At 47.7% G+C, this 22,740-nt stretch overlaps 1 long non-coding RNA gene across 1 annotated transcript in view; it reads left to right on the top strand.

Annotated features, from left to right (window-relative positions):
- Positions 1–22,740, top strand: part of LOC137476771 (uncharacterized) — a 95,387-nt gene that overhangs the window by 37,116 nt on the left and 35,531 nt on the right. The gene's annotated exons all lie outside the window — the stretch shown is intronic.

The following is a 22,740-nucleotide window of genomic DNA, read 5'->3' as shown; positions in this document are numbered from 1 at the left end:
AGATAAGCAGATATTGTTCCCTCTGCTCTTGCTCAGAGAACAGAGTGCACACTGAGAGCCCTGGCTTTGCAAAGTAGTGGGAAATGGGAAAGAATTTAAGGAAAATCCTGAATCCTCAGAGTTTGGCTTTTCTATTTTTCAGGCTCTGTGCTGCTTTAGTGTGCAGCTCTGAGCTTCACATTCAGTGTTGCTGAGCTCTCTGCACAGAGCAGGGAGACAAAACAATTCCTTCTTCAGCTGGGCACCAAGGACAAATGATCCCAATCCCAGCCCAGGAGCACAAACACCGTGGGCTGGAGAGAGAAAAACAAGCAGGATGGGACTCGATCACCTAAAGCTGGAACTGGACAATGAACTGCAATGTGCCAATGGAGCAGAGCTGATCCCAGTGAGAGCCCCCGGGAGCGCTCGTGCATTTTGGGACCATTTGGGTTCATCTTGGGTGCAGCCCTGGCTGGGCTCTGGTGCTGCCCAGGGTGGATCCATGGAGGAGATCCTTTTCATGGATCCCTGCTTTATTCTGTGACTCTGCCCAGCCTCTGCTCTGGGGCAGCCTGCTCAAGGCATCATTCCCCTCTGGAGATGAAACAACTTGTGGAGATGGGGGAATATTTGAGGATTCAGCAAGTCAGGGAAAATCCTGATGCGGCAGGCACATTCTTCTCTCTCTCAAGATTTTTTCATAGAGAAGCACAGAGGAAAGAAAGAGAAAACAATTTCTATTCCTGCTCCTTGTTTTCCCCATGTGGAATGTGTTTGGAGAATTGTTCACCTGGGGTGATTGCTTGGTTGGAGTCTGGTGAGGATTGTTTGAGCTGATGGCCAATCCAACCCACCTGTGGCTGCACTCTCAGAGTCATGAGTTGTGAGTTAGATTTGGTAGTTAGAACAAGTAGGTTTGTAGTTTAGTATCTCTTTTCAATAGAATATTAATGTATTATAGCATAGTTATAATAAAGAAACCATTCAGCCTTCTGGACTGGAGTCACACATCAGCATCTCTTCCCACTGGGCTCACCTGCATTTTACAATATCCTTATCCACTCCTCCCAAGGCCCTGCCCAGTTAATTCCTGGGGCTCCAGGTTCTCCCAGCAGGATTTGAAGCCCTAATGATGCTCCAAATTTCCCTTTCCCGGAGCAAGGACAGCCCTGTGGAGCAGGCAGGGATCGCTGCCCTTTGGAAATGCATTCCTGAGACTGCTCCTGGCATCAATCATCCCTCTGCAGCACAGCTTGACCTCCCCATCCCAAATCCCTCCCCAAACCCCTCCTGCGGGTCAAACACGGGCCGGGCTAGGGATTAATGGCAATTAAAACGTCTCTTTTATAATTTATATCCTTCCCATCATGGATAGAACAGGAATCGCTGGGGATTGGCGCCCCTCGGGCTGAGCTCTATTGGAATATCAGGGAGAAACCTCCGGGGCATGGGCTTGGCTGGCTCTGAAAATAGAGAAAATGGTAATAAACGTCAAGGTTAGCCCCAAAAAGTGGCTCGAAAATAAATTTAAAACAAAATATTCAGGTCTGGGGAAGTAAAGAATGAAAAGTTTTGCTTTTTCCCCCCATTTCTTTCCAGGGTGTTTGGCAGAATTTAGAGGGTATCTGCTTGGTTACAAATGAAGGATGAGGGAAAAATCACCTGTTAATTACTAATCACGGAGCCCTGTGATTAACTCAGTCCCTGGGTGAGCTGCCCCTCCCTGTTATCCAGCAGAGAATTCCAAAAGCATCATTTCCCATCTCAGAAAACTCCTTTATCCACCTGAAACCAAGGGAGTGATTCCAGGAGGGAAAATTCCCGTGTTTTGACGGAATTCCACCTTTAATTCATCCTCTGCTGTTAAACCCGGAGTGCTGCAAAACTTGTGGGGAAAGGCTGTGGAAAAGGAGATTTCCAACCCAAACCGTGATCCCAGAGCTCTCAGCTCTCCAAGAGTTTTCTGGGCAGAAACAGGGACACGAAGAAAATGTCCCTGGTGTGTCCTGGCATCCCAAACCCACAGCAAATCCCACTCCTGCCTTTTCCAGCTCCCTGAGCTGCAGCTGCACTTGGCTCCCTCAGGAAAGACGGGAAAAACCTTTCCAAACTCGGCCTATTATCCTGATAATATCCGAAAAATTGCACCCGACCCCATTAATATCCATTTTTTTCTGGGCAAGAATCCAAAAGCTGCCTTCAGGAAGAGTGGAGGGAGCAATTACCCCATTCCCAATTATCCCTGATCCTGGGGGGCTCCGCTTTCCCCACTTTTATGGCTGGGCTAAGAGAACAATCCCCCACATCCCTGGGCCAGGAGAAATCGCCGAGCTCAGCTCTAAATCTCTGGGAAGGGAATTTTCCAAGCTGTCACCATTCCTCCCCTGGCTTTAAGTTGGTTTTCCTCGGTATTTTAATGAGTTTCTCTGAGAGGGGGGGAAAAATAAAGCAGGAAAAGCAGGAAAAAGTGAGGGTGATGTCATCAGGTCCCGCGTCTGGCTTTATTATCTCAAATATCAGCAGCTTGTTCAGCTGGGACGGTTTTATTTTATATATAAATAGAGAGGTGGAGGCAACACAAATATAAACACAGAAATATAAACACAGATATAAAAATACAGAGATGGAGGCAGCACTGCCCCTTGGCCACAGTGGTAAATATTTCTCCAAGAGAAATGGGAATAAAAGGAGTGTAAAACCATATTTTGGTGGTAAAACCTGGGAAAAAGAGAATAAAAGGAGTGTAAAACCATATTTTGGTGTAAAACCTGGGAGAAATGGGAATAAAAGGAGTGTAAAACCAAATTTTGGTGGTAAAATCTGGGAAAATGGGAATAAAAGGAGTGTAAAACCAAATTTTGGTGGTAAAATCTGGGAAAAATACAAATAAAAGGAGTGTAAAACCAATTCTTGGTGTAAAACCTGGGAGAAATGGGATAAAAGGAGTGTAAAACCAAATTTTGGTGGTAAAACAGTCTCCTGGCAGAGAGTTTGGGTTATTTTTTGGGAATTAACACGATTTTTCTAGCACAGAATCAGGTGTGGGGGAAAAGAGGGATGTGGGTGATTGAAGTTTTGGCTGTGGGGGTTTTGCTGCTGAGGATCCCTGCCGTGCTCATGGAATTTGGGTCAGAAATGGGGAGAAAAAGGGCCATGAATTCATCTATTCCTGGGGATTGAGCCAAATCCCACTTGGGTGGTGCAAGGGGAGGTTTTTTAGGAGCTTCTTTTGGGATTTTGTGATAATAGAGCTACATGAAAACATCCCAAATTAATTTCCCTTTATGATCTCAGAGGCGGGGGTGTTTGTGCAGCAGGCAGGGAAACCCCAAATCCTGTCAAAGGATACCTGGGGTGGCTTTATTTATTTATTTACTATTTATTTTATAGTATATATATATATATATAATTTTATTTTATGTAGATATAATATAATATAATATAATATAAATTATATATTTTGGTCAGAATTATATATTGATCAAAATTTCTCTCTCAAAAGCTCAGCATCCTTTTAAACCAGACCCTTCCCTTGGATCCTCCAGTAGGAATCCAGCTGAAATCAATAGGAAAGCTTGGACTGAATTAAATGGGATTTTGATCAAGTCCTAAAGTGAAAAATAGTAATTAAAAAAAAACCCAAACCAAGATTTCTGAGCAGAAGGAAACACCAACACCCAGAGGAGCCTGGAGCAGACCCAGCCCTGGCTCCCAAGTGAAATATTCCTTGTAGGAAAAGCAGAGCCCTCTCCTGTTCCCTGGGATAAATGGATTTGGGAAGTGCTGGCAGGAGCTGGGTTTCAGTGAATGGGAAAGCTTCCACTGCAACTTTTCCATTCAAAAATACTTTTTTTTTGTTTGTTTCAAGCTTGAAAAACCAAAAATTTCCAAGTTCATTCTGTGAGAAAATGATGATTGTCTTTAATATATGATAATATAAAGACTAAATATTAAATCCCTCTCTTCAGTAATGTTTTTGTCCAATCCAGTATTTTCTGGGCATTTCCAGAAATTCCCAGAAATTTCTGGAGAATTCCCCTTGTAAAAGGAGGAGAATCTTGAGGTTTTCCCTCAATTTCCCTGACAGGACTGAGAAGGTGCTCAGGGCTTTTTCTACAAGATTAATAGCACATAATAATATAAAATGACTGGGAATTTATAAAATTCCAGCCTTCAAATGTTTATATTTCAGTGTTTAAAGCTCTGTAAAATTCAGAGTGGTGCCCAGAGATGGAGGAATGGGGATGGGGATGAGGATGAGGAATGTGCCGTGGGATGGAGGGATAGAGTGTCCTCTGTGCTGCTCTTCCAGGCTGGATGGAGTGAGGAGGACAAGAAGAAGGAGAAGGCAGGAAAAGGAAGTCAAGGAAATAAGGAAAAGAAAATAAAGGAAATAAATAAACTGGATTAAAAAAAAAAAAAAAAAAAAGAGCTGAGGGAAAAGCAAAATACAGAGACCTGCAGGGAGTGTTGTCTAAAAGCTGAATTTTCCATTGATTTGTGCTGGACTTCCATCCTGGGCAGATCTGAGGGGGAAATGTGCCTTTCCCAGCTTTTCAGAGCACAAGGAACATCCTTGGAGAGCAGATCCATGGAGGGGAGGAGAGGCAGGGCAGCAGAGTGCTCGGGGAGGTGCTGATGAGCTCTTGCAGCTGTTTCTTTGGAAAAAAGGAGGAAATTCGGGTTTCAAACTCAACTCCTCATGGCCACACTCAGGCTGTGCTCAAATCCAAGAACTCATTCAGATCTCCTGGCATTTTCCAAGCTTTTGGGAGCAGCTTGGAGAGGGCTGAAAGTTGGGAAAGGGCTGTCCCAGGGCATCTCTGTCCTGCTCTGGTGCCAATTTATGCCCAGAACCCTCTTGGGTCAGAGCAAGGAGCTGCTAAAATCTGGCTCCAAGCTGCCCCTTCCCTTGGATCCCTTCCAGGGAGAGGCAAACAAGCTCCTCCATCCCTTCCCATCCCAAAGTTCAGCCTCTTGGACAGTGACCTCCTCAGTCTTGATTACGTAAAAAATTCCATGGAAGAACAATTTGAACTCTTCCAGGGAGAGCTGCTTCATTAATATGGTAAGAATCAAGCTGAGGGAATGAGTCCTTTAGTGAATGAATCCTTTAACCTTGGGATAAAACTTTGGAAGTGTTGGTGCACTGATAAACCCTAGAATTCCTATAAAATAAACCCCAAAGGCAGCCTAAGGCTGTTGATAAGACTGAGCTTAGCGGTGCTGAGGGGAGAAGGGGAAAAAAAACTACATTAATTCCAGCTGCTCTTTAATTATCCACAACAAATCCTACATCCCAGGTTCTTTCCTCAGCTTCTGTCCCCTCCTGGATTGAGGGATGAACAGGACAAATGGTTTAACCCAGGATATTTTTAGGAATTCTGTAGCTCTTTGAGGTCTTTTGGGATAAATTCTCCTGCCCAATGTCAGAACCCAGTTTGAGGGTTATTATCCCGTGCCAGCCATGTTGTAGGATGGTAATCCACAGGTTTCTGCCACATCCTGAATTATTTGGGATCAGGCTTGCATGGAAAAGACCATTAAAGCATTTGGGAAGCACTTTGACTCACCAGGGACTGTGGGATCTGTGAGAGATCCAAATCTGGGACACCCTTGGGAGTTTTTGAATCCATGCCCAAGGCACCCAATCCATCTAAATAAAAGGAATTAACTTTTGGGGGAAAAAAAAGGTGAAATTTGGTGTCTGTGGGGCATTTTGTGGTGGTGGAGGGCAGTGGGAGCCTGGTGAGGGGGAATTTTGGGGTCAGTGAAAAGCTAGAAATGGTTGGTAGGAAGCGATCCCAGGGGGGAATTCCAGGAATTGGAGCCTCAGGTGCTCCTAACAGAGAGATTTGACTTTTCTGTGCCCATCCTGCCCATCCAAACTCAGAGATGTGAAGCTGGATGCTCCTGAAAAAGCAGAGCATGGAGCAGCCTGGGATGAAAGCCGGGTGATCCCAAGACCTTGGCAAGGCACCAGATGTGGGATCTGATCCCTGCATGGATTTTGGATCCAGCCACTTCACGGGGCTGAGCTCCCTCTCCACCCCCAGGTGACTCTCAGTGTTTCCGGCCCAACTTTCCCAACCCAAATCCAGCGGGATTCCCACAGCTCCAGGCTGCTCCAGAGCATCGCCCAGCGCTGACTCAATCCTGAGCCTTGGGATTAGGGATTTGTCCCCAAATTCTCCCACAAGCCCAACCCCAAAGGCATTTCCAAGGTCCACAGAGGCCACTGGAATATTTTCTGGCATGCTGCATTTCTCTGCACCACATTTCACCTCCATGCTCCACGGACTTCCTTAATTTTCCCCATTTTTCCAGAACCAGCCCTCTGTTCATTTGCTTTTGGCTCTGCCTCTAATCACTTCCGTTGCTAATTAGCATCCAGTCCCATCCATGGATATTTTTCCACTCATCCCTAAACGCCACAGGCCGTTTCACACATTCCATGGAAGGATGTCCCAGTGAGCAGATGCAGGGTGCGTGGTGTGAGATGCCAGCCTGAATTCCGTGTGGGAACGGGTCAGGAGTGGTTTATATCCCCCTCTGTTCCTAAACGACCTTGCCGATGGCATCCATCCATTTTCCAGCGCTAAACTGCAGGAGACAAAACATTCCAGGCGGATGTGCCTCACATGCTGTGCCAAACAGGTGTTAAAAACCCAACGACAAGACAATTTTCCAATTAATAAATTCCCTGGATGGCTGGGAATGCAGCAGGAGAATGCTGCCATGGCACAGAGCAGATTCTTCTCAGGAAGAATTCCAGCCATTCCTGCTCCGTAGTCGCGGGATGGATTTCCAGAAGGATTTTGTGGATCCAGCCCGCACGCCCTCGGGGTGGAACCAGAGCTGCTCTTCCCAGAGTTTGTCTTGGTTGCAGAAATGTTTTGGAGCGAGGTGGGGTTGGGTTTCCAGCAGGAGAGCCGGGGTGCTGGCACTAGGGTATTTATGGGGTGCAGCTGCCCCTCCCTCCCTCCCACAGAACCTTCACGAGTCTCCCACCATTGGATTTCCTTCTGGTTTTCCAAGGTCAGCTCGGAATCCAAAGCGGGGTGGGGGGGGGGGGATTTTTGAGGGTGGTTTGGGGGTTTTGTTGTGAAAACATGAAAATTTAACCTTTGCTTTCTGCAGGACTTGTCCTCTCAGGGGGGATTGGGCCAATGATTATCATGGAATCATGGATTTGAGCTGGAGGTGACCCAAAGGATCATCGAGTCCTGCACAGGACAACCCCAAAATCCCACCATGTGCCTGAGGGCGTTTCCAGACACTCCAAGGATATTCCTGGACCTTAGGAAGGTGGGGGCAGATCCAGACCTGCTGCAGATGGCACCAACCTCTCATCCCACTCTAATTCCTTCCCCTTGTCACTCATCCCTCCCAACATCCACATTTCTCCCTCTGATCTACATCCAAAGCTCTTCCTGATATTTAAAGCAGCTTTTTCTCTACCTCCTCCTTGCTAATTCCCCATCTAATTTTAGACCTCATCCATAATGGGAGCTTTTCTCTGCTTCTTCCATGTGTCACCACATTTTTCCATTTGCCACCGGCTCCTATTTACATCTGTGTTTGGAAGAGAATTGAAGCAAAACTTATGGCCAAACCCAAACCATTCTATAGAATCCGGAGATGCTTCCCAGCATGGAGAGTTGCCCGGGAAAGGAGCTTTAAATAAAATCCCAAAAAAAAGAGAAGATGCATCCAACTGCTGCTCGAATCCATGAGCTGGGTGTCTTGGCAGGGCTGAAAGAGCTGACAGTCAGCAAGTCAGGAAAGGATTTAATTCTACTTAATTAGAAAAATATTAAAAATAGGAGAGTATGAAAAGATTCAATTCAATATTCAAATATTTTTTCATGCTCTCCCAAACAGAAGAGCCCCAGATCACGAACGCTGTGATGAAATAACATTTCTGAAGTTTAGGAAAATGAAGGAAGATGTTACACAACATCATCTTCCGATGTCGCAACGGGATCCCCACCCAAGGCTGGGGGAAGTGGGCACCCAGCCAGCCCCGTGGGCTGCATTCCCTGCCCAGCCAGCCACTTTTCCAGCAAATAAACGGAGCTTTGACCTTAACTCACTCTTTAATTTATTTTTTTTTTTTTAATAGGAAGTTGTTGGAATGGTCCAACTGGCAGGTCAGCGAAACATCGCGCAGCTGGAGGCTGCCCTGACAGAATTATGGATTGCAGATGTTGCCTGGGAGCTGTTGGGATTCTGAGCAGGGCCAGGAGTCCCTGGGGTGGCTGTGGAGCTGCTTCCCGAGCCTTTGGGAAGAGGGGCTTGTTTTCCACTCCAAATGAACTTTTTAACCATTTGGGGTTTGCTCGGTGTGCTGAAGACAAGAGACAGAAAGCAGGAAAGGCGAAGAAGAAGATCCAGATCCTGCTCCCTCTCTTCTCAGGAGGAATTTCTTCATGGAAAGGGTGGTCAGGGATTGGCACCGCCAGGGATGTTTGGAGTCCCCATCCCTAGAGGTGTCCAAGGAATGGCTGGACGTGGCACTGGTGACAAGGGGGGGGATCGGGACCAGCTGGGACTCAATGACCTTGGAGGGCTTTTCCAACGTCAGTGATCCTGGGATTCTCCATGCACCCATGGGGAGTCCCACAGAAACGTGGCGTCAGGGCTTGGACATCCCCCCAGCAGCGGTGGCACCTCAGAACTTGGTGTCAACAGACGTGGTTGGCCATCAGGGACTGTAGAAAACCAAAGGCTTAAAAATATTTAATTTATTTGGACTATTGTAATTAACAACATTCCAGGTGTAAGGATAAAATGGACAATGCAAAATACTGCAAAATACAGACTTTGGGTGAAATAATCCTGAGATCAGGCAACTGAAAGTACAGAGATCCTTAAATCAGCTCCAGGAAACTGCTGGAGGTCCAGCCTTTGAGCCAAGCCTAGTTAAGCTGAGCTCTGTAGGTTTTCCACTCCACGTTTATTCTCCGGAGAGCAGAGGTGCTCTTATCCCCATGGCCTTGTCCATAATTCCATAGGGAAAATATTATATATGAAGTTATTATTATTGTTATTGTTAATTTTTGTTATTTTTATGCACAAATGCCATTTATTAGTCTGCCCATTTTATCCCCAGAAGCCAGATTTGGCTCGTGGAGATGAATTTCTTGTGGAGAAAGCCTCTAAACACCTCCATGGACAAATTCTCCAGGATGCATTTGCCTCTCCTACACCTTCTGACCACTCTCCTTACTTTTTATTGCAGCTTTTTTAGCTGATTTAATTTGTAAAATGTGAGGATTCATTAATAATTTTTAGATCTTTAGAGCTGGTGGACACGCTGAACACGGGGACCTCAGCCTGAAGATGGGAAGGTCAAGAGGGGATGAAGATCCTCCTGCAGGGCCATGGTGGAGCTGAGTTCCCTGGATCTGTTCAGCCTGGCAGAAGCCCAGGATTGGTGGGAATGACTCTGGATTTTTTTTCCAGGCTGTTCTCCATGCACAGCTGTCAGTCTGTGAGGACTTTGGGACCATCCTGTGCCTCATGTGTCCCTGGGATGGGGATGTGGGGCCAGGACGGGCGCGTGACCTGAGGGACTGAGTTTCCCAGGAATCCTTTTTTTCCAGGCTGTCCAAGAGCTCCACAGCACAAAAGTCCTTTTATTTCTCTCCAACCTCCCTCCCCAGACCTCACATCACTTCCCCCCTTGCCAGGCAGCCAAGAGAAGACCTAAAGTTTACATTTTTCAAGAGAGCACTAAAATCAACAATTTCCAGTGCTCTTCTTACCCAGAGACCCCGGCCAGGGAGTCAGGAAGATTGAGGGATAGGAACTCCTGCCCATTCCCGCCTGCGTGGGCTGGAATCTGGGATAATGAGGTGTTCACACTTCAGCAAAGCTGGGGGAAGGTGTCAGATCCCTGTTCCACAGCTGGGCTGGAGTGAGGGCGTGAGGGAACATTAAAGGCTCGGGATGGAAAACAATAACAAACAGAGAAGGGGAGAAAAACCACCTTGTTAAAAAAAATAAAAGGGGAATAAAAAGGAAAAGGGGCGGGGGGGTGTGAAGGCTCAGAGTTGTGTTTAGGGGGTGCTGATGACTGTCGCAAATAATCCCCCTTCCATGGGGGTTCTTAGAGGCTGTGCACTCCGGGGAGGCGTTTCCCTCGATTTGTTTTGGAACCCAAACCCCCCAAACCAGGTGTGGTGAATGTGTGTGAATGAAGAACACAGAAAACTGGGATTAATTTTGTCTAGAGATGCGATGCTGCTGCTCTGGACACCCTGTGCCAGGGCGTTCCCACCCTCCCAGATAGGAATTCCTGCCCAATATCCTATATCCCACAGCCATTCCCTGGGTCCTGTCCCTCCATCCCCTGTCCCCAGTCCCTCTCCAGCTCTCCTGGAGCCCTTCAGGCTCTGCAAAGGCTCTGAGCTCTGCTTGGAGCCTTCTCCTCTCCAGGGGAACATTCCCAGCTCTCCCAGCCTGGCTCCAGAGGGGCTCCAGCCCTGCAGCAGCTCCGTGGCTCCTCTGGACTCTCTCCAGCAGCTCCAGGTCCCTCCTGTGCTGGGATCTCTGAGCTGGGGCAGCTCTGCACGTGGGGTCTCACCTGAGGGGGCAGAGGGGCAGAATCCTCCCCTTTCCTGCTGCCCACGCTGGGACCAGCCCAGGATTTGGGGGATTCTGGGTGCCAGAGGGCACAGCCGGGACATGTCCCGGAATTGATGGAGGGAATGAGCAGGAATTGCCCCACCTGGAGCTCCTGGTGCTGGCAGAGCCAGGACAGCCCTGCCTGGAGTGACAGAGCTCGGGAGGAGGAAGGAAGGTGCAGCAGCAGTGGGGAGCACAGCCTGGAGCAAAGAAAAACATTTATTAAGAAATATTATAACTGTAAATGACCCAGACACAAAGAAGGGAATTTTTTTTTCTTTTTTTTTTTTTTTTCTTTTTTTTGCTTGTTTTCCTTTAAGTTCTCTCCAGTTGGCCCGGAGACCCCTGGCAGCAGCTGGAAACTGAAGAGGTTTGGAGTCTGAGAGGCACATGAGCCCCAGACTGTTTGATTGCTCAAACATTTCTCAAAGATTAGCTCTGTCAAAGCAAGCATCAGGGAGGATGAATCACAGGGCTCGAGCTCAGCCCCGTCCAGGCTGCTCCAGAGAAAGGCAGACTCCAAAGGGGTGAGGAGATGGCAACGAGCTGGAGCTGCAATATCACACGGGAGAGCTTCCCACGTAGATGAGGAATAAAATCCAGGCAGGCACTTGCCCCATCCAAAAAAACCCTGTCTCAAGGCGTCACAGAGATGAGCCAGATGTTTCTCTGGTTCAAAAGGACATTAAACCACTATTTTTACCCTAAAAAAAAAAATAGAGCAGCTTAGAGGAGCCATCCATTTTGTCAGTGCTGTTTGCAGAACCCAGGGGTTAAAGTTAAGAAGAAAAGAAAAAAAAAAAAACATCACAGTTTGATGGTGATCTTGAGTCCATCTGACTGCGCTGCTTGCTGCTCTCATTTATTTTTACATCCTGAGCTTGGAGCTGGGGGAAGGTCCTTGGAGCTGCTGCTTGTGCCCAGAGCCTGCTGGAGGTTCAGCCCCTGTGTGCTCTGCAGGTCCTGCTCCAGAGGGCCAGGGCTGGATTTGGCACATCGTGAGGGATCCACGAGGGATTGCCTGCTCCATTCCAGGCTGGTTGAGCATTGCAAACAATCACAGAATTTCCTGAGCTGGAAAGGACCCACAAGGATCATAAATCCAGCTCCTGGCCCTGCACAGACACCCCAAAATCCCACCCTGTGCATCCCTGGAGCGCTCTCCAAACGCTTCTGGAGCTCTGGCAGCCTGGTGCCCATTCCCTGGGGAGCCTGGGCAGTGCCCAGCACCCTCTGGGGGAAAAATCTCCTCCTAAACTCCGGCCTAAACCTCCCCTGGCACAGCTGGAAAACTTCTCCTTAAGGGAAAAGCCATCACAAAGTGGTTTGGATGAGTGCCAGTAGGGAACCCCACACCAAGGGGGTTAAGGATCCACCCCAAGCCTCCATCCACCTTTCCCAGCACATTCCAAGCCCTCTGTTGTTGTTTCTGATGCACTTCAGTCTAATTAAGCCCAGTTTAAATATAGCACAGCTCTTCCCTTGCTCCTCCAGCCCTGGCCTGGGAGGTTTCTTCCAGGGCCACGTGTAAGAGCGATCTGCTTTGCCTCGCTTTTATTTATAGCTGCTGTTTGCTACTGGCTGCTTCTCAGTCCCAAGCAGAACCAGGAATTACCCTTAGGAAAGGGAAGAAAACACAGGCAGGGTGGGTTTAACCCAGATGTTTCCCCAGCCAGCAGGGTCAGAGGCAGGAGGATGGATCCTGGCATGGGCACAGAGCACAACCTGGGACACCATGCCCTTATTTTCCAACTCATTTTCTGCCCACACCTCATCAGAGGTGAAAATTCTTCTAATTTCACTCTAATTTTCCTAATTTTCCTTTTAAACTTTTTTTCCTATTTTTTTCTGATTTTCCCAAGTCAGGAGCACTGATCGACAGAAATGGGCCCGTGAGGTTTGACCAGGGGTAAAGCAACCCCCAATTTTGTACAAATGACTTTGAAAAGATCTTTGCACACCTTTATTTAAAAGCAGCTTCTCTCTAAACACGAGCTGCTACCTTTGGAGGAAAGATCAGTGATCCCAGGTGCAGAGGGAAGATAAAACAAGATTATTTTTTACACTGAAATGGTCATTATTTTGGGGTTGACATGAAAGGAGAGAAGTGATTTGCCCAGATTCTGGGTCTTTGGGAATCTTGTGGGGAGGGCGTTCACAGGGGGGTTCAAGACATGAATTCATTGCTGTTTTATTGATCTGCTCAATAAAAAAAAAAAAAAAACCACAAATTATTTGTTTTCATCCTACAGCTGTGGACAGATGTTATGCAGAGAGGAAGAGGAAGAGGAAAAAGCTCTTCCTCCCCCAGCCAGAAGTTTCATTCCATGTCCCATGGGATATCCAGGGATTCATTCCCTCACTGCCACCCCAAATCATCCCCTGAATAGCCCCATGTCTTTGATCCTATGGAGTGACCCCAAAAAACCCCGAATTCCAACTGGGACTTGATTTTCTGGGTGATTATATAAATAACTGGGTTATATTACCTCATGTCCCAGCTTAGCTAGAGAGAATTCCAGCAGAAAATGAAGTTAAATAGGTTAAGGGTGCAGCTTTTCCTGGGATGGGATGTTGGGAAAAGCCGTTTATGGGAAGCAGGACATGCAGGAAAGGGAAGGACAGGATTTGGGTGGGAAAATAGGAATTAAACATAGAAGGATTCTTGGTGTTGTCCCATGCAGGCGGAAGAGTTGGACTCAATCCTTGTGGGATACAATTCCAATTCAGGATATTCCAGGATTCTGTGATTCAAAGAGTACTTGAACAGCAAAATACAGAAGATACATCCTGGGGGATGGGATTAATTTTAATAATAATAATAATTTTAAAAATTAAATAATAATCAAAATATTCTTCTGCTCTGAAAACTTTCCTCTTAGAAAGTGAGTGATGTCCCACTTTCTGGAAGAAAAGATACAAGTAAATATTCAAATACTAGTTATAATTAAACTACCCAAAATGTCTCTAAAGACAGAACATTTACAGAACATTACAAAATTTCTCCGAAGACAGAACATGGGGCAGCCTTTCCTTGGGAAACATGGCATTTTCCATGTCCCGTATCGCAGCACTCAGGGGCAGCTCATCCAAAAAAATCCTTCCTGGTGTTTAAGATGCTGCAAAAACCCACATCTTCCCTTGTGTTCAGACAAAAGCCTGCCAGAAGTAACTCAAAGGCAACATCTGGCATTTTAAACAGAGAATGATTTAGGCCCCAGAGCTGACCTGAATAGGCAGAGCCCAGATCTGTATGTGGGACAGGAGCTTTTTCAAGGCCAGGCTGGGATTTGGGGCCGGCCCCCGGGAGAAGCTCCAGATAATTCCGAGGGCTCCTCCTGGCCCTGCTCCCACGTCATTCCCGCCTTGACTCTGCGCAGATCTTTTCATCGAGGATGAAAGGAGAGCAAAGATCTCTCTATTTCCAGAGCTGTTAGGAATGAGTGCTCTCACAGCTGCTGCAGAGACCTACATTCCTCCAGGCTGGGCATGGAGAGGAGCAGAGCCTGGATCCACGGGCAGGAATGATGGAACAGCCTCCTGAGATGTATCCTCACATCATTCCTGAAATCCAGCTGAGGATTTTCCTGGGGAAAACTGCACCAAACGCCAGCAAAGCCAAGCTGAGCTGCCCTGGGCCAGCCTGAGGCCATTCCCTCTCCTCCTGTCCCTGTTCCCTGGGAGCAGATCCTAAATTCCCCCTGCATGTCCCCTCCTGGCAGGGAATTCCAGAGAGACTCCTGTCCTGCTGGGAAAGCCTGGCCAAACTGGGATGTGATCCCAGATTTGCTGATTTTTAGGATGAGGGCTGCCCAGGTGAGGTGGTTTGGATGGCTGGAAAATCCTGGGAATGCCCCAGGAGCAGAAGAGCAGGAGGACAAGGAGGGTTCTCAGCCCCAGATGCTGGGCCCAGGCCGAGGGCCCTGCAGAAAACGCATCCAAATATTTCACCTCCAAACCTGGCATTTCTAGCTCAACACCTCTGGGGCTTCACCACTGGCCTGGCTGCTGTGCCAGGGCTGGAAATCGCTTTCCATGGAGGAATTTCCCCAAAATGCACCCTGAGCTGCCCTGGGCCAGCCTGAGGCCGTTCCCTCTCCTCCTGTCCCTGTTCCCTGGGATGATCCCAAACCCCCCGGCTGTCCCCTCCTGGCAGGGAATTCCAGAGAGGGAAAAGATCCCTGGGGATCCTCCTTTGCTCCAGGCTGAGCCCCTTCCCAGCTCCCTCAGGAATTCTCCATTCCCTTCCCAGCTCCCTCAGGAATTCTCCATTCCCTTCCCAGCTCCCTCAGGAATTCTCCATTCCCTTCCCAGCTCCCTCAGGAATTCTCCATTCCCTTCCCAGCTCCCTCAGGAATTCTCCATTCCCTTCCCAGCTCCATTCCCTTCAGGTCTCTCCTCCTGTGATGGGAAAATCAAAAAGTGGGAGAAAACGTGAGGGGAAAAAAGAAGTGAGGGGAGTCTGAGGAAGGCTCTGCTGCAGAGCTTTTCCCTCCTGGATCCTCCTTCTCTCCAGGCTGAGCCCTTCCCAGCTCCCTCAGCTGATCCTGGGGCTCCAGCCCCTTCCCAGCTCCATTGCTCCTCTCTGGACATGGATCCTGCCGTGGATATTTATGATAAAATTCCTTTACTCAGCGGTGAAGGCATCAGAGTCGTGGTCCTGAGGAAGGTGACGGTGTCTGGGGTAGCAGGATTTGGTTACAAGGAGTTGGAATTGGTGTGAAATCTTCCCTGGAGAACCATCCCGAGGGGCTGCAGGGATGTCAGTCCCAACTCCCAACCTCCAGCTGGCACAACCATTTTTTTTTGTGTGAAAAAAAAAAAAAAACTCTAATAAAATCACTTTCGTTACAAGACATTCTGCTGGGAAAAAAAAAAAAAAAAAACCAAAAAAAACCAAAAAAACAAACCAACCAACCAAAAAAAAAAAAAAAAAAATTAAATAACCCAAGGGATAAAAGAAAAAAAAAAAAAACAACCAAACCAAACCCACTCATTCTGGGGGAACAGCCAAAACAATTATTAGCACAAATTCTCCAGCCCCTTCCCCAGCTCTGTTCCCTCCCTGGACACCTGCCAGCCCCTCAACGTCTCTCTTGTCTTGTTTCCATATGGGAAAATCCTGTGAAGCACTGCTCTTTAGAAGGTACTTCACTGCTTCTGGGAATTAAATCCCAATTATTTTAGTTGCTCTTATCTGTCCCACTTAGTGCTTGGCAAATCCCAGCCCAGTCCTGTGGCATTGGCAGGCAAAGAACAAAAGATGCTTTAATGATGATCCAGCCCAGTGTGAGGCAGGGAGCACCAGGGAGCTGCAGGAATTGTTGTTATTTGTGCAATGAGGGTTGGAATATAGCTGGAAGTATCCAAATATGAGGAATTTACGACTGGGATTGGTCTCTTTGGCTGGCAGAACCTCTCCCAAATATTCCAGCCTTGCTGTGTGCAGGCTGTGATTCACCCTGGAGGAAATGATGGATTTCAGGTCACCCTGCGCATTTCCCTTGATACTTTTTGGATCATTTGGACAAACCATTATTCCCTATTCTTTGTTTTGGCCAGGATGAGGAAAAAGAACCCAGGTGATTGAATCATTTCCCCTTATCTCCAAGTTATCCCAGCAGAAACTCGCCCAAAACTGTCTCGGGAATGACTTAGTGCATCCAGTTATTGTGCTCAGCGAGCCTGTGGGTGGCTATTTCAGTACATCCAGGGCTTTTTCCCCCCTATAATTCTCCTTTTCAAACATTTTACAAGAGCTCCAGAGCGGGGAGGTTCCCAGCCTCCCACTGGTTTTGCAAGAGCCCAGCCAGAGCCAGAGGGTTTCTATTTGCAGGGGCTCCAGTAATACTTGAAGAAGCACGAGGCTGCCTCATTTTCCAGGAGATGAGAAAAACTGCCAGAGAAAAGGGGAATAATGGGAAAGGTGGGAAGAGCTGGCTGGTGTTGTACAGGCAGGCCAAGGTGTTTCAGAGCTGTCAGAAAATCACTGCCTGGGCCTTATCTTCCACCCCAGGGCGGGGGGAAAATGTCACCCAGGGCATGAGGAGAGGGAAAACTCCTCTTTGATGATTCCTGCCTTCCTTTCCCATGTGTTTCGGAAGGGTTGGAGCATTTTCCCTGCAAAGCGGCTCACGGCATCTCCTGGTGAACCCCAGTGACACCCAAGATGGGCATTGTTTGTGCCTGTGATGGGGAGAAAACTGGGAAAATGAGAGCCTGGCATTTCCCCTGGAGCAGCTGCTTGTTCTCTTCTTATTTCAATCGAAAATCTCCTTTGGGGGCTGCCACCGCCTTTATTTTTCCCTCCTTTCTCCATAATTTGCTCCACACTCCTCCCAGCTGATTTGTGCCACCCCATGTTCCAAGGCACTTCCCAAGCTTTGCAATTGTATCCCTCAACTTTTGGACTCCTTCCCGCGTCCCTTTTCCAACAGTTCCTCTGTGCAGCCCTTTCCTGTCACCTGAAGCTTTCCCACCCCACTGAAAAATCCCATTAGAATTCCTGCCTTCCTTGCTGGGCTTTAAGCTCTGAGTTTAAATTATTTTTCCACAATAACAACCTAATCCTTTCTCTTATCAGCACGGCAGATTAATTTTCCCAAGCATGGTTGGTACCTTGTCTTCTCCCTAATTAGGCAGAGACAAATTTTGCTCCCGGACGAGCACGGGCTTGGAATTAACAGCAGGAAAAGCCCCAAAGTAAAGCCCTGCCTTGGAGAGCATCTTCCTCCCATCCCAGCTGGCTCAGCCAAGGCAAACACAGAGCATATTGTGTGTCAACTCTAAATATACTCATCCCTCCAGCTGGGATTTAGGGACACTTCCCAAACATTCTCGAATAGCAACGGGATGTGTCAGCTGGAGCGAGTGGCTGTCAAGGCCTCCCTTCCACTGAGGGCCAACCTGCTTGGCCAGGGATGTTTCCAGGGCAGGAGGAGCAGAAATAACTTCCCAAATAATTTGAGGAGCTGCTGTATTTCATTTGCACAGTTGGATTTGGAGCTTGCAGAGTCCTCACAGTTCAGTTATGACCTGAAGGTGTTGTTTGTTCCAGTTGTCCTCGCACTTTTTCCATGAATTTGCCTTAATTGCTCTTATTTTCATTAACAGCCTAATGATCATTATCATTATTCAGTCCCAGCCCCAAGGGATGGCACCAGCAGGGATAAACTTTGTGCCAATGAAGCCCCAGGAGCTTGAAACACTTGGGAAAAGCAAACCCTTTGTATTTCCCTGGGATAATACCCCAGCACATTAAAGCATAAACACAGAACTCTCACTCCAGGAATTAATTCCTTTAAAGCCTCATTCACCTGAAATCCCGACCAGCCATATCAGACTTGCTCTGTTTTACCCAGCCTTGACAGGAATTTCATTTAATTTTTAAATCCTACCTTTGGATGAGACCAGGAACAATTCCAAAACCTCTGGTAAATATTTCCCAGTGTCTTCCTGGGGAAAGCCTGAGCCACCTCAAGGCCAAATTCCCTCCTGCTTTATCCCTGTGTGCAGTGGTTCCAGTTCAGGCAGCTGCCTCAGAAAGTCCTCAGCTTAAATTTGTTCTCCCTGCTTCCCATGGGACCTGGTTTGGATGACAGGGATGATTCCATGTCCTGGAAGAGTGAATTCACCTGCTGGGAGAAGGTTTGGATTCCCTGGGTGATCAGTGACCACTCTGTGGTGAGCCAATCAAACGAATCCTACAAATACCCCCACTAATTAACATCCCAATTAACACCCTCCTTGTTCTTAATGAGCACTCAATCCCTTTATCTCCTCTTTTTTTCCCACTTAAAATGACCCTGTGAATGTGGATCATGCCCCAGTGCACACAGAGCATCACAAACCCACAACCAGCAGTGTGGAGGAATTAATATCTTAATCTCATAAAGATTTTTAAATATTAACTTAAGCTGCTGAGGATGGATTATGGACTCAGAAACCAATCACTATTTTCCCCTAAATAACTGTTAAATAGGAGAAATATGTCTGTTGTGGGAGAATCAATGTTCCATTGCTAAAAGACCTGACTGCCACGGGAATACTTCTGGGCTCCTGACACCTCATTAAGTTATTTAACAACATGCCAATTTATTGTCCTGTCCAGAGACCACAGAAATTCTTAAAATTAAGCAGAGAATGAGAAAAATAGAAATAGATATTTATCAGCCTCCCTACAGGAAAGGACACACCAAGGAAACGTGAAATATGGGATAACAGAGGGTTGTGACACGGAGCAAATTCCAAATCTATCTGTGAATTCCACAGGGAATAAATATGCAATTATCCCAGTCCTAGTGGGCACAGAAAGTCTGCTATGGCCTGGCCTGTCCTTGCTGCTTCATATTTTGTCTCCAGAGAGAGAATCTCCAGCCCTTGGAGCATCTCCGTGGCCCCCTCAGGATTCACTCCAGAGCTTCTCTGTGCCAGGGCCTGCCCACCCTCCCAGCCAGGAATTCCCAGTTCCCAATCTCCCACCCATCCCTGCCCTCTGGCAGTGGGAGCCATTCCCTGGGTCCTGTCCCTCCATCCCCTGTCCCCAGTCCCTCTCCAGCTCTCCTGGAGCCCCTTCAGGCCCTGCAAGGAGCTCTGAGCTCTGCCTGGAGCCTTCCCTTCTCCAGGGGAACATTCCCAGCTCTCCCAGCCTGGCTCCAGAAGGGCTCCAGCTTTGGAGCAGCTCCGTGGCTCCTCTGGACTCTCTCCAGCAGCTCCAGGTCCCTCTGGACGCCCCAGAGCTGGAAGCTCATGATTATACCTGGGATCCTCCCTGGTCCCTCCTGTGCTGGGCCCAGGGCTAGGGCAGCTCTGCAGGTGGGGTCTCACCTGAGCGGGGCAGAGGGGCACAATCCCAATCCTCTTCCTGCTGCCTGAGCCGTGGGATCATCCCAGGCCACAGGGGGTTCTGGGTCCCACACGGTTGGGCCATATCCAGATTTTCCTCAGTCAATACCCCCAGGTCCTTCTCCTCAGGGCTGCTCTCCATCCCTTCCCACCCAGGTGGATTTGTTCTGGCATTCCCTGATCCCTGTGCAGGACCTGGCCTTGTTGAACCTCAGGATGCCATGGATCCACCTCTCCACATCCCTCTGGATTTCAGGAGCTGCCCCTCCACTTCCCTCCATGAAATTACAACCAGCTCTATCCACCCACCAAATTTCTATTTATTATTCTCTTTTATCACCCAGAAATGGGTTTAAAGCGGAATAAAACATTCCAAATTAAATATTTTCTCTGCCAGCAGGAGAAGTGACGACGTGACTCAGTTCCCACAGCAGAGCAGGACAAAACCCATTAGTCCTTGATTGCTGTGCAGGTAATAAAGGAGTTTTACAAGGAAAGGTCTGTGCAGGGCAAAGCCAAATTATTGCTGAGCAGCCTCAGAGCCCTGTAAGGCTCTCTCTTAAAACAAACCATTAACATATGCACAATTAGGCTGCCTCAATTGTTATGCCACAAGCAAAAATAAAATCCCATCTTGGAATATCTAAACAGCCTTTTAATTCCAGCGAGCTGGCGGGGGAAAAAAAATGTGTTAGCATTAAAGGAATGTGTTTTTTTAATCACATCTAAAAATAACATTTATATAACCACCTACCCTGACATTTCACATCAGCAAGTGTCCAGAACCGCCTCGCTCAGCTGTATTAAAATATGCAAACACCACAGGGTTTTAGCAGATTTTGGTTTCCTGGAAAAGAATTGCAGAACTCCCAACTTTGGAGGCAAGAGGGAAGGAAGTCAGAGTGGTTTCTCCTCTGGTTAAAATAAATCAGATACAATATGTTCTTCAGCAGGTCATTGATAGCCAGTGCCAGGATAATTCAGTCATGGAATGGTTTGGGTTGGAAGGGAACTTGGCTAAAAGGTGTTTCTTGTTGCGATCTAACGATTGCCCAGACTGGGGCTGCCCCTGGATCCCTGGAAGTGTCCAAGGCCAGGCTGGACGGGGTTTGGAGCAGCCTGGGATAGTAGAAGTGTCCCTGTCCATGGAAGGAAGTGGAATGGGATGATCTCTCTGGGTGTGCACAGGTGAAAAAAAAACCCTGGATTTGTGGATCCGTGAGGAAGACTTTGGAGCAGGTGGTGAATGAAGAGCAGATTCCATTCCAGCTCTGTAGGACAATGCAGCTGTTTTTCCAACATCTTGTTCCAGCCCCAGTTCTTCTGCTCCAGCTAAGAAAGTGCAAGATGCTCTCTGGGAACATCTCTGAGATGCAGGAAAGCTGAAACGGGAATTCAGTGCTGTTTGACAAATACCCAGAAACCCAGCTGCCATAAAAGAATTTGTAAAACCTTCCCTTTGTAGAATGAGGGTTTGAGGTGTAAGAGGAGGTTTGATTTGTGATTAGGAGGGAATTCCTGGCTGGGAGAGTGGGGAGGCCCTGGCACAGGGTGCCTGTGGAAACCCAGGACACCAGGAATATTTCTCTGTCTGCTCTGGGGTGCCCTGACCCCCAGGGGAGCACTGACTTTGACCCTCATTCATGGAGAAAACTTCCAAAGCCTCAAGGTAAACTAGAAACCACAAAAGTGTGAAATAGATTGTGGAGATTGTAGGGAGTAGTGTAGTATGTCACATGGGTGAGAAATTTAGGTTTTAGGATTTTTAATATGTTATAGATGGGTTCAAGATGGAGGATACAGGGTGTTGTCTCGAGTTCCTTTCTTTTTTCTTCTTCTTCCTCTTTCTTCTTGGGTTTGGGTGGTATCTTGTAATTGGGCAGAAAAATATGCATTGTGGGTCTTTAGGGGTCAGTTATTGGGTTAGAAGGGAAAATAATTTAGGTGTCACTTCTTAATTGGGTAGCTCAGTTTTTGATTAGACTTAAAAGGCCTTGTGACAAGAGATTGTTGGCCATTTTTGTGCTGCTTTGCCTGCACGCAGAGTCTGGTGCAGACGGCGTGCTGGAGTTTTGATAAGATAACAATAAACAGAGGCTGAAGACCAAAAAAGTCCAGTGCGTCTCTGGTTCCTGACACAGAACTGCTCCAGAAGGGTCTCCCCTGCCAGGGGAGCCCCCAGGGAGTTGCCCAACTTGAGGCCCACAAACTCACAGGTGCCCAGAGAAGCTGTGGCTTCCCTGGATCTCTGGAAGTGTTCCAGCCCGGGGTGGAGCAGCCTGGGACAGTGGGAGGTGTCTCTGCCCATGGCAGGGGTGGATTGGGATGAGCTTTGGGTGGATTGGCCCCTTCCAACCCAACCCATTCCATGATTTGGAGATTTATCCAAGGATAAGGAGCAGTACGAGGCAATGCTTTGCTTGAAGCCCTTCCTGGTGCAATACTGCTGCCTCCGAGGAGCATTTCCGAGCTCTCCCCATTCTCTGCTGACATCCTACAAATCATTTGTTACTGAGATTGATATTGCAGTTATGTAAACATCCATTATTTATCTGCTCTGGCCCTTTGAACCGGATGAGTGCTCCTGGATTTCCATTATTCCGTGTCTAAATTAATCATGGAGCATGAAATCAGTCACCATTTATGCAATATGAAAAGGAAAAAAGATGTAAAAATAGCTCCCATGGTGTTGAGATTTCATGCCATGTTCCATGGGTAGGAACTATTCAGGCATCCTTCTTTTTCCTGGAGGCTTGTGAAATACTGATGGCTTTTTTTTTTTAAAGAAAAAAAAAAAAAAAAAAAACTCCCTGAAAATTATCTGTCTCCTCCAGAGAAAGTAGTTCCCTGATCCAGTCACTGACTCCCTCACCACGGGGAGCACTTCAGAATCCCATCCATGGGCAGCTTCCCATGCTCTGGCAAATCCATGTCCTGCATCCCACAGCAGGTTAGGACTGGGATCTCCTCCTGGGCACAGCCAGGAGCCCCTGACACATTTCTGGGAAAGTTTGCACAGACCTGACAACAGAATCCCACAGGGCAGCAGGGAAGTGTGACATGGGGAGCTCCAGGGGGGATCTGACAGCCTCCTCCAGGAAAGGTGGCTCATCCCTGCTGGATTTGAACAGGAATTATCACTTCTCCAAAGCCAAATGGGCCCTGACACCCCCATGGAGGGAATGGAGTTGGCTGGGGACTTGGATTCAGCTCCAGGCACTTCATGGAAACCCAGAATGGTCTGGGTTGGAGGAAACCTTAAAGTTCATCTCATTCCAGCTC

The sequence above is a fragment of the Anomalospiza imberbis genome, chromosome 7 (genome assembly GCF_031753505.1).
Source record: "Anomalospiza imberbis isolate Cuckoo-Finch-1a 21T00152 chromosome 7, ASM3175350v1, whole genome shotgun sequence".
Taxonomy (NCBI): domain Eukaryota; kingdom Metazoa; phylum Chordata; class Aves; order Passeriformes; family Viduidae; genus Anomalospiza; species Anomalospiza imberbis.
The sequence above is the reverse complement of the archived record's forward strand: the minus strand, read 5'-3'. Positions and strand labels throughout refer to the sequence as shown.